Genomic DNA, 12846 nt, shown 5'->3' with positions numbered 1-12846 from the left:
TGTTGGATGTTTTCTGTCATGAATTTCACCTTGATGGAAACTTAGATAGACAAATGCTTAAAAATGTGCGACTGAATTTGAATAAGAATTTTTCAAATATGATTTCTTGAATATTTTTGCAAAAATTCTCTCAAAATGAAATAAAATGAAAACAGAAAGTAATTAAGTAATTTTGATGTAATACATACTTGAAATATTTCTCTACGTACCCCCTTGGAAATTTTCAGAAGAATTACAAGAAAAAAACAACGGTTTTTTTGAATAGCCTATGAAAATGTAATAGAACTTTTAATTTCTTCAAAATGTCCCATATTTACTAATTTATTTGAATTGTCTCATAGTTTCTGGTTGAATTTTCATAATATGTAGTTATGTACAAGCATTCTGGGAGAAGTTGTTAATTTTATTTGGGGACTTGAAATAATGACCAAGCCACTAAATAGCGACTTGCTATTAGGCCTGCACTCTCACCGACGCATCATGGGGCCGCCCCATACAAAATATGTTTGCGTTAGTTTATAAAACTCTCCAAACTTTATGGAACTCAGTCTTCCAATATATCGACACCAACATTTCAAAAGGGCGTAACTGCTTTTCGAGTCATCACCTTCTTTTAAAGCTGTGGATCATGTATTATGCTTTCCATGTATTTCACAACAAGTACCAGATGGGAAAAACTCTCCTCTTTCCGACAACCACGGTGGTTTGAGTGTAAGGGAGGCAGTACGACCTACAGCTTTGAAAGAAGGTATTACTTTCAAATGCAGTTACGCCCTTTTGAAATGTAGGTGCCGATATATATAAAAGTTATTTCGATACACACGTACAGTGATTCCATTGATGTTGTTTTTTAAGGCATATGTTTTGAAGATTTCTATAACAGTTTTACTACTTTTAGTTCTACAAATGATCTAGGTCGTCCCAAAACTCCATGAAATGTACGTGCAGGATCTACAAGCAAAACTAGTATTATACGAAAGACTATTCTATACGCTCCAGACCAATGACCCTTCTAACAAGTAAATGGAGTATTATATTGAACTGTATACATGGTATAGATCTTACAAGATCTCCATGGAATATAAGCCTTTGTGTCCAGTCCACAAAACAACCAGTGCTTGTGCAGGTCTGTGAAGGTCCGTAATGTAATAATGTCCGCGAAGGAATTTAGAGGTCCGCAAAGCGCTGTAATGCTCTTTAAAGATTATTCAAGGCCGTGCATGGTTCACTCTCATTATTTGAGGTGTTGTAAACATTTAACCCTCTAATACCCAACCCCGCCTTTAGACGGGGTATAGTTTGAACATTTTTGTAATTTTTGTTTCGTGGACAATCCAAATTTTTATATTTTTTGCTGATATTCAAGACTGTTTTGTATATCTTTAAGTGGTTTATGGTGTCTTTTAACGCGTTTTTACATTTTTTGAAAATCATTGAAAAATTGATGTTTTACTCACCTTTCAGAAGTAATCTCTTAATTTGTATTGAATCGCCACAATTACCGTATTTTAATTTTTTTCCAGATCATCCTATCATAGTACAATAGTTTAAGGGAGTCGAATACACTCTTAAATGATTTTCCTTAAAATTACACGGAAAATAAAATTTTCCATGAAAAAAAAAAATAAAAAATATTTATTTCAACAATTATTATAAAATCTCAAAATGTTTTCGTCTCAAAAAATCTGTATCCCGAATATGCTTCCAGGAAAAATATAAAAGTGTGGGGATGTTCAAAAATAAAAATTAGAAAAATAAAAAACCGAAATTCACAAAATCGAGAATTAAGAAGAATCATCTTCCAAAACATGCTTAAATCGATTTTAGATGACGAAAATTGATATTTAGATCAAAATCAAAAATTTGGGTATTAGAGGGTTAAATAAACAATTTTAACACAACAGTTTCAACACTATGAAATTACAAGGGCATTGCTTACTTTTGGGCGTTTATCTGTGCATGAAGATGGCTGTTCCAGTTTACAAAATAGATTCCAATTCGTAGAAACACGCTTCACTGAGAAATCTAATACCAGATTTCGATTCTGCAATGATTGATCTACCGAGAAAAGCGGTCATGACGACCAAATGTTTCCTCAGAGGTATTTAATGGCTAATATGGTAATTTTATGTTGGAATATTTCAATCATCGCCGACAACTTGATTGAAATTGCAGGATAGGAGCAAGTTGTTTCAGGGGCTCGCTCGGGGTCACACCGACAGGATGGGCTCACCTGGGAAACGGGAATCGATCCTCGCTGGGAACACTGGATCGTCCTTTGCCGGGAACACGGAATCAATCCTCGCGATTCTTCACTCACTACTTTCTCTATTACTACTCACTACTTTCTCTACTACTGCTACTTCTCGGAATAATACTTCGCAAAACTGTTTTTCACACAACTGTTTTATTGATCTCGCTATAACAATGGTTGTTAGGGGAATGAAAATTTCTTACGTGGGCCTGTGCCATGGCTTACTTGTCGGCAACACAAGTAGTAGCCAATTTTCTTTCAATGTCTCCCATAGATCCTAAAGAAGGACATAAAAGTAGTTGCTAAGCGATTTTTTTTTGTATGGAACGGTTTGTATAGGGAAAATTTGACTTTTTTAATGTGACATCATTTGATGGTTTAACATTTTTGAATATTTTTCAATCCGTATTTTATCAATTTCCCAAAAAAGTTGAAAAAAGTGACTTTTTACGTGAAAATAGTGACTTTAGTGACCTGACTTTGAAAAAAGAGACTTTTTAGTGACCCAAGGGGAAAGACAACTTTGCTCAGAGCAAGTTTTTCTTGATCGAGCAGCTGTGAGTTGCTCCCGTTGCTCCCATTTGCTCAAACATTTTCCTCTGATCCAAGTAGTCAGCTTTTGCGGGGCCCGGTTTGTCCCAGGCATAAAAACCCCAGCCAGTTGCAGGCTGGGTTCCGCATAAGCTTCGCTATTAGCATAAGCATACTGGAGACACTTTTTATCCCACACCACACAATATCCCACCAGTGGAAAGAAAACTTTCTTGTTGGTGAGCATGGGAAGAAAAATACTTTCTGAGAAAAAAAGTGCACCGGAATTCACGCACAGGTTTATCTTCCACAACATTTCAAATAACAAGAAAAAAAAAGGACGGATAGGGTATCCTGCAGGCGGTACATAAATGTTTCATTGCGTAAACAAATCAATCATATGGTTGCTATGTACGGCTAACGCTGTGCTGAGCAAAGCGAGTTGCTCCGAGTTACTCAAATTTTACTCAAGATCAGCACAGAGAGCAAAAGCTGTCCACCCCCTTGTAGTGACCAACCCAAAAAAGTGACTAAGTCACTAAAAAGTGACTTGCTACCAGCCCTGCGTATGTGATTATGTGGAAACCTGTAGAGGGGTTCTCTCTGATAAATCGCTTGAGCAATTTCTGAAGGAAGCTTTATTTCAATCTTCGAAGAAATCCCTAAAGGCATGCCTAGAAGAATGCCGATATTCCTGTAGAAATTGCGAGCGGAAATCCTAGAGAAATATCAAGAGGAAACCGCGGGAAATTCATGTAAGAAGCCTTGTAGGAAAATCTAAACATGAATCCTGGAGAAATTCCCAGCAGCATTTCTGAATAAATTGTTTGAGTAATTTCTAGACAAATACCTGAAGGTAAACATACAGATTTATTTAAGAAATCTCTAGCTAGATCCCCGTAAAAATCCCCGGATGAATCCCTGATCAATGCCAGTAAGAATTTGTGAAAAAATCATAGAAAAACTCCTAGAAAAATTCCTAGATCAATCCTTGGAGTGATTCTAGGAGAAATTTTTGAAGAAATCCCTTAAAACGCATCCCAAAAGAGAGCCGGAACATTCTAAATCATAACCAGGTTATCTTAATTCCTCATTGCATGTGTTTTTTTTTAATAATCTGTGATTGAATGGAAATTAGTCAACTCTAATCTGTACATACACAGCCTTTCATTGAAAGAACCCTGGAAAATGATAGAGTCGACTACTTTTATATTTTCTTTTCTTGTTTCGTGTCATTGCAGCATCGAAGATGTATTACAAGCATGAAAGCGGCCAGGCCTACTGTGCAGCGTTGTCATATACTCTGAAGACATCGATGCCCAATTTGATTCTACAAAGAAAATGGGGACCAACGTACTAACTGTTCTGGTTACGCAGTAAAAATAAGTAATACTAACGGTGGGAGTGACGTTGCTAAGAAGTTTAATGTCACTCCTTGGTCCTCAGTTTTCAGGCATGTGTTCAGGTCCTTATGCCTAGGCTAAAACGCCTTTACTCGCTCTCTGAAACGATGTAATATACGTATCGCTACATAAATATGTAAGGATGCCGTTATAGTTACGCGTGAGAGTGAGAAGGTGCGTGTGCGAAGCCGCAAAAAAGAATATCAACAACAGCAAATCAACGAAAATCCTTTGGACGCGCACTCCCACTCTCACTTTGAAGCGGCACTATATCGGCGCCGTAAATGTTAGCAAATTATGCAGCATATCTTGATTAACAGAATCCTCTATTGACGAAAAATGGGAAAATTTGAATTTAAGATTTTATCAAAAACCTAGAACATCCTGAACACCATGAAGTTTGAAGAAACGAAATAATTGACATACCAGTTGTTCTAACAGCTGAATTTGGATATGGGTTACGTTCATATGTATTCATTTAACCTTCGTCAAGAATATCAACAGGTGTTTTATATTCTGTGATGTTCTAGGTGTTCCCAACTGTCCTGTAGTGAAGTCTTTCAAATCTACAAGAATAATTTCATGTGTTTTCATCATAAATAACAGCATTGCATAATCAACTGGGATTTATGAAGCTCTTGAAGTCTATAATACCCGTTATTAGACACTATAGGGATATTCCAGGTCAGCCAAACCACCTTGGAGTTCAGAACTTCAGGTCCATACTAGTAACAGCAGCCATATCTGTTATACTGAGAAACCTTACATAATCAACCGAGGTTACTGGACCAATCTGAAGTACAGTCGATATTATTATAAACCTTTGGGACAATCAGAGTCGTCCAAACTGTTCTATAATGAAATTCTTCAAATTTTCAAGAATAATTTAATGTGTTTTCGCCATAAATAATAGCATTGCATTTTTTTTTTATTGGAGAGTTCTAACTACTGCGTCCAATAAATAGAACTTTGGCATTGCATAATTTGTGTTCTGGAGCTGTCAGTTCTATGGCTTTTAAGGTTTTTTTCAAGCACGGGCACGAGACCTGAACTCGAGAAGGACATGCAAGCACTCAAAGCATTCGAGCGTGGGATGCTTAGGACCAGGGCGCAAAATTTTCATAGTCATTGACTGAAAACAGCACGAATTTGAATGATTATGCACTGAATATTCAAAACAATCAAATTCATTTTCGCTCTCCCTCTTCACACAGTCAGTCAATTCGTAGTCATTGAATATGAAGCCGATCGAGAAACATCTTCACAATTACCTACGTTTATGGCTACGATTCCTTCCAAAAACACTCCACAACAATCAAATGGTAAAAGATCTGTGTAAAGCACCGTTCAATGTAATCGAAACGTTAATATTTTATCAGCAATTTAACACTTTGTAAGATGTTTACAAATATTCATTGACCTTCATTCAGTTGACAAACGAGTATCGAGCAGCTGAATATGAATATGCATGCAAGTGAATGAAAATTGCTGCACGGTGAACTTCAACTCGTCTGCTCGAAAATTTTGCGCCCTGCTTAGGACCATCTTTGGCTGTGTGTGGCGGCGAAGAATGAATCACGAGCTCGCTGTACTCTACGACGAACCTAGCATCCGGAAGATGTCAAAAGCTGAAAGGATGCTATGGGCAGCGCATGTTGTGACAATGCCGGACAACATCCTCGCCAAGCTGGCGCTTGCAAGAAATCCGAACAATACAAGAAGACCTCTGGAAGGCAGCGCATAACGTGGGCGGACCAGGTGTAGAACGATCTGGCAAATCTAGTATAACATGTGATAAGGGCCTAAGTCGAAAATGTTAACAAACGAGATTTTCAGTTATTCCAATCAAATGTCACGTAATCTATCGTTACACTTCCTCCCCAGCGCTAAAAGTCCATCGTAACACGCCTTTTAAGATGATTTTTTTAAAGCGTTTAAGGAATTTCATAGTTCCTTTTGGGTCTAAGTCGATGTTAAAGGGTCCCAAGTTGAACTTAAACTCAAATTTACTTAGGCCCTCTGACATGTTTTCAGAATTTTCCATGGTTTTGATTTTAATCTGATTCATTCTTGTAGAATGTATGAAACCCTAAGCAAACTTACTTCTTTTTAATCAGAATTAGCATATTTTAAAGGGGCCTAAGTCGATCCGTAGTTTCTCATAGGGCCAATGTACTAGGGCCTAAGTGATTTGCTTATCGTCAAAGGGCCAAAGGATTGGAACCGAAGTCATTTTTGACTCTAGGCAGCATGTAGGGAGCAGTCATGCGCGTCATTTGTTAAGCGAAACTAATAGAGTGTTTGATTTCTAAATAGGGTTTATGAATATACATGGGAACCTTCTCAAGCAGATTTCCCAATGCTTACATTTTGGAAACATCAATTTCTGTAGATGGAAGATCATACTAGTTTGGATGACCCCAGCTGATCTGAAGATGTTCATTGAACATACAGAAGTTTTCCTGGACATGACAGATTATCGTAGCTTTATATAATAAAAGAAGAAGTCACCATTACACCCGTAGGCTTTGGGATCTAAGCTCAAGGATAGTTTGGATGACCTAGGATATCCCGACTGCTTTAATAGTGTCTATTAAACTTTCAGAAGACTTGCTGGACATGATTACAAATCATAGCTTTGTGTAATGAAAGATACCGTTACATCCGTAGACTTTAGGATCTGAACTCAAGAACAGTTGGGATGACCTAGGATATCCAGAAAAAATATTCTGCATCATATTCTACCCGTTTTATGCTGTTAAAAACCAAAACAACAAAAAAAAACGTAGAAAAAACTTTATAACGCTTGGAAAAATTCCGGCTTTAAAGAGTTTACTTACAGAATAAAACGGAACGAACTCACCCAAATACCAACATATGGGAAACGCCACATCAGAAGATATGGTCTTGCTTTCATTGTGAACACATACATTTCTTATTTCTAATCAACGAAGGCACGAAGTTTCGTCTTCGTTTAAAAATTTGTAAACATTCCCGAGCAAAGTCTGATAGCAAATTGAAAACTAATTTTGATGTTGTGATATTGCAAATTTTGATAGCTCAGGTTGTTGTCGTTTTGGTCGTTTTAACGGTTAAAACATCGAAAATGAGAGCAGAAAAATGGTCCTGTGAAAGCAAATTGAAAACAATTCCTGCTATCGATGATAGCAAATTGATAACTGTTTTTGTTATCAGCGTAAGAAAAATGAAAAATCGTTAAATGTAGAGTTTTTCGATCGATATCAAATCATAAATTGCAATTATATAATCGCACTAATGTTACATCCCTAGAATTACTTTACATAATTTACTAAAAGATTGAAAAACTATTGAAACACTAAATATTTACATTAATTTAAAATGACAGCAAACCGAAAGCAAAATTTGAAATCAAATCAAGCAAAGATAAAATGATATCAAAATGTGATATCAATTTGTTGCTGAATACAAATCATGTTTTCGATTTGCTGTAATTTTGTAGTTGGACTTTGCTCGGGTTAGTTGTTACAAACAGATTTTTTTTACAAATTGATCATTTGGCACTTGAGTATCGTGTAGCAGGCCTAAATACGCTCTAGACTTTGTCTCAGATATGTGGTCAAGAAAATTTCCGAAACTATTCTGGACAGAACAGATATCGGACTCGGACAGCTTTTAGATTTCTAATGGTTTTAACTGAACATTATAAAAGAAAGTTCACAGCTGTATTTATTGAATCTCCAGATATGAGATTGATAAATCAGTATGCGCGCTTCCCTAAACGTTAATCCATCTATTGATGACAGCTCAAGCGAAGAGATAGCTATCACTTTCCACCACTAGCGGTGCTAGATAGGTACCATCTTCAAACAGACCCCGAAACCCAAAGATCTTCTCCTCCAATAATATGTACAGCAGCCCGGCTGTCAACTAGCCCTACGGAGAGTGATGACTGTGAGGAGGCAGATGTTTTTCCTTTCTTTCGGGAATCATCCGACTCACGTGTCTTCCCATAACTCATCCGGGAGCGGAGTAGTAGGTATAGGCATCGATCGATTCCGTTCTCCGGTACATACTCCGTATCACAACAAATGCAGCTCTAATTTCTTACGCAAACAAAGCGCAACTAGGATCGACGACAGTGATCGATTTTTTTCCTGCTTTTCCTCATTCAGTCGCGCAAATCTGGGACAAAGGGACGGCAAATACCTAATCCCTCCCCGGTGGTGCAGAATCTGATTCGAACCAAACCGAACCAAGGAGAAGACGATCGTTTCTCTTTTGGGTTCATTTTTTTTCGTCGCTTTGAATAACAATGAACCGAAGGATAGGAAACAATCGGGCCGAGGAAGGTACAGGGAATTGCCGAGGAAAGGTGTTTCGAAGAAAGGCAATCAAATGGAAGATTCCTACCTGGTGTCCCTGGCTCCTATAGGATTCGCTTGAAGAAATTAGATAATGGCACGAGACTCAAGCCGAAGGGGTCTGCTTCTCTTCGGGACATCAATGATCAACGTTCGGCCGAAAATCTCATTTCCCCTAAGCAAGGATCTTCTTCGTTTGGATTTTGCTCACTTTTAAGCTACAATTCTGTCAAGGCCAAGAACTTATCCCATCCCAGCACAAGGCGAGAAAGAATGAAATCAGAACAACAGCTACCCTGCGGATGGATGGACCCCATAAATTACGGCTGGTCGAATTTGTGCCATTCAAGGCAACGAACGCAGCAACCCCTAGGAGGGGAAATGTTTCCCGCATCTTGGAACGAATTGCAAAAGCGGAACATTTTCCTGGTATTTCTTGCTTATTAGAAACCGAGGGCTGTAGCAAAAATAGGAAACACCTTGAGGTCACTACTCACTGCCAGAAAAGGGAAGAAAGCTCTGGAAAGCAGAAATAGTTGGCCATGAAATGAAAGAACCGCGCGATTTATGATCCCTGCCCAGCAGCAGCGGCTTACTGCGATGCGATTGGGTTCGATCCTTAATGATATCACTACATATTTTAGCACAAGAAACTACGCTGCACAATAATGGGTCCGACCCGAAGAAAAGAAGGAAGTGGTAGTTAGCCATGATTTAGGAAGCTTGGCTTTGCCAACAAAGGACCTCCCGAGCTAGTGACGCCAATTAACGGAACATTGTTCAAACGGAACACCTTTCACTTCGACATGAGAAGAACAGGATCTAACGTTCGAAATTCGAGAAAAATTGCCCATTATGTAATTAAGAACCGTGTGCATTCACACATACGCATCGATTTCGGTGGTGCATTTGGACTGATTTTGACGAGGATCGGATCGGGCAGTTGGGACAGGAAGGAGCACGTGCATCGTCCTTCGTCTTCGTACCCTGGGTACCCTGGGATTGGTGTCTTTGTTTCGTTCTGTGCGTTGCGGCTGCGGAAGTGAATGTACCTTTGTTTCATTTGTAAGATTTGTTCCTTGGGCGTCATATTTTCTTGACGGGCTGTCAAATTTTTGATTAACCGATTGTTAAATGTTACCTTTGCCGCCACACAACCAGCCTGAAAGGTGAGTGTGTTTCCGCTGTGTTTAGGAGAGGTTTCCGAAAACTAATTTCACTAAAGCTGATGTTTGTAGTTGGCATTATGAACATTAGCCGTTGGGATTGAAAACATCACAGATGTATTACTAATTATTGTATTTTATAGTATTTCTGTATCCTTGACATATGTAATTTTGTACGATAATGCATAGTTCTTTTTGATCCTAACATGTTACAAAATACAACATGGAACCCTACAAATGCAAGGGCCCCACGTCGGGCGCCATGTTACAAAAATAAAAGAAATTAATTATTTAAAAGGATTAACATATCACGAACAGTTTGAACCTTATAAATGTACAAACAAGAAACATTACAAATTGACACAACACAACATATAACATAAATGTGCCCTGTTATCCAGATGAATAACATCTTCCGATCACAGGATGACTAGGTTTCATTTATTGGTTTGGGTCCATCAGTCATTCTGGAATTGTATTTTAGTTGGCAGTTTGCCTTTTAGTTCTCAGCATTTGTTGCTGTGTTCATAGCTTGGTTTTGTCTAGGAAAACTAATCCTAATTGGGCATCCCGTTTCGGGTTTCGATACTAGAGATCTATAACTTGAAGTCTGTGTCAGGGAAAGGTTTACGTCTCTAGTACTTAATCGCGGCCCGAAATGGCCTGAATGTTGGCAATCGAAATAGGATTGCACTTCATTGGCCTCTATCCTGCCAGAACCCTATAAATGTTAATTAATACTAGGGTAATATTTGCAAGTTAAAATTCAACATGAGCACAAAGAACGTACGAATATTAAACTTTGAACACATCAAACAATTATTCTGTCTTATAATTGTAACAAATAGTTATACCCGTAACACTTTTTCTGAAAGGAGTAGACAAAAACAAGGATTTGACAAATCCGTGATAGAATGAAAAACATCTGACCAGGTGTACGTGTAGTAACTTACAAGAATTGCTTTATTTCAATGCTTACTATGTTAACACCCCCCCCCTTAACCTCAAGCGATCGAGTTGTTGTATTTTGTAAAACGCGTTGAAAATATATCGTTTTTGTACTCAGCATTAGGTGCCGGCCAGAGTGGACGCGTCACGCGACGCGACTAGATGCGATGCGGACAAATAATCAAAAATATGCAGCACAGATTGGGCTGCACAGTAGTAAAATTCTCTCTCATAAACATATTAAAAGTTTTAAACTGATTCATAAAAATTAACATAGTTCTAAATTGAAAAAAAAAAGTTTGATCGACTTTTAGAAAATACTTATAAGGGAATAGGAATCTATTTTGTACATCTATATATTTAATTTTATATTTCTATATAAATAGCCTTAGCAGCCACTTGTAAATTTACACATACTCCAGAGAAGCAAATCTAACGAGCGAAGAAGTTACAACGTGCATATTCAGTGATCATTTGGAAGTAACTTATTCTTCTGAATTTCAAACAAGAAAGTCGTTGAAAATAATTATTATTTTTGCTCACAATCAGAAAATTTACAACAATCAAAATGTTTGTACTCTGTGATGTTACTCCTCAACACTATTTTAATGTGTTATTCAGTAATTCTCAAAGATGCCATATTCATTAAAAGAAAATGAGACGTTTGAGCTTGAAAGAAGTGCTCAAGCTCTAATACCGTCTACCCCCGTTGGTTTGAACGACACATCATGCAAACCAACGGGGCTCATTTTTAGTTTAAACTTCTAGCAACCCTATGGGCGACGAAAAAACACCCTGCTGGCAGCCTTATTTGATGTTTTGTTTTGATTCTGCGTTCGTTTCGCCCCGTTCCATAAGCAGAATAACGTTTGAACCATTATTAATTTGAACGTTGTGCAAATTTGTAACCGTGTGTTACAAGTTTTTAAGATTTTTAATATGTGCTATATTTATTTGGATACTGTCACGTCCCTTTGGTTAGTAGGGATAATTAAAATAAAATTGTATGTTTGTTAGTAGAGTTAGTGATTTTTAAATTCAAATTTGTGAAACCTTACAATGGTACAGAGTGGGTACAAGAGACATGTTGAGTAACTGGGTACAACAACACATATCCTAGCGGGCGTAGAGAGATACAAAAGGGGTGGTGACAATACGCGTCTCAATAAAGAGGAATTGTAAGGATTGAGGCGCTAAGAAAATCCGCCATCCCTCAGAAAGTATCTGGCGTTCGTGTGCTTCGGATCGATAATTGAAAGTTAAAAAGTGTCCTAGTGCAGTATAAGTAAGTGGTAAAAACGATTTGGGAGAAGACACGAAGTTCAATCAGGTATGCTTCTACTAATGTAGTGGTCTTAGAACTAACTTAAGCCTACGTCAAAGCTAGTGACTAGATTTTGTAGTACGGTTTGTAAAAATTACTCCCAATTGCCCTCACAGGACCTTTTGTGTTACCTTACGGTACACTACCGCCATTTTGAACGCCAAATTGAGCACACGACTCGGCCTAGTGGCCCCTTGTTGGTCACTACGCCTAATACGTAAAGGAATCTTCTGAGCTCTGGTTTTGCGAGCTACAGATCCACAATAGAGCTGTTCCTCGGGCCCTAAGGTGCCCTAACCGTTAAGGAGGACCCCTTTCGGCAGAGTCTCACCGGTCTTGTCCTGAGCTCTGTCGATGTTCGTCAAAGAGGGAAGACGCCAGCGAGACGCGTAGATCGCATTCCGACAAGCCGATCTACCACCGATCCACAAAGCCATTTTCCGACCACTACTACACCACCCCAAGTCGTAAATCCGTTGGCGGACAGGCCGTCCAGCCGCAGCAGCATCGGCGAGCGCTCGTCCAGCAGTACCGGTACGTCCCCAAAACCCCATATTCAATAAAATTACCCACTCTACCTCATAAAGTACAATAGTCCTTTAATAAATTACACCCACACCATTCATGGTAATAGAATTTTCAATAAACACCAATAGCTTTCAAGGTGACAGTATCTGCACGCTGGTCGCGGAGCCCCTCCGATTGCCCAGTAGTAAGCCGACCTTGAGACACAGCTCTAAGGGTCACTTGCTGCTGTAGTATTACCGCGAGTTTTGCCCGGGTAACATTTTTTTTTTCTTCTTATTGGGTAACAAATTAGAGGGGATCAAATTTAAAAAAATGTTCAGATTAGATGCGGTCAAACCAACTGGGGTAG

This window comes from Aedes albopictus, unplaced genomic scaffold, assembly GCF_035046485.1.
Source record: "Aedes albopictus strain Foshan unplaced genomic scaffold, AalbF5 HiC_scaffold_91, whole genome shotgun sequence".
Lineage (NCBI taxonomy): Eukaryota > Metazoa > Arthropoda > Insecta > Diptera > Culicidae > Aedes > Aedes albopictus.
This window is presented reverse-complemented; position numbering follows the sequence as displayed.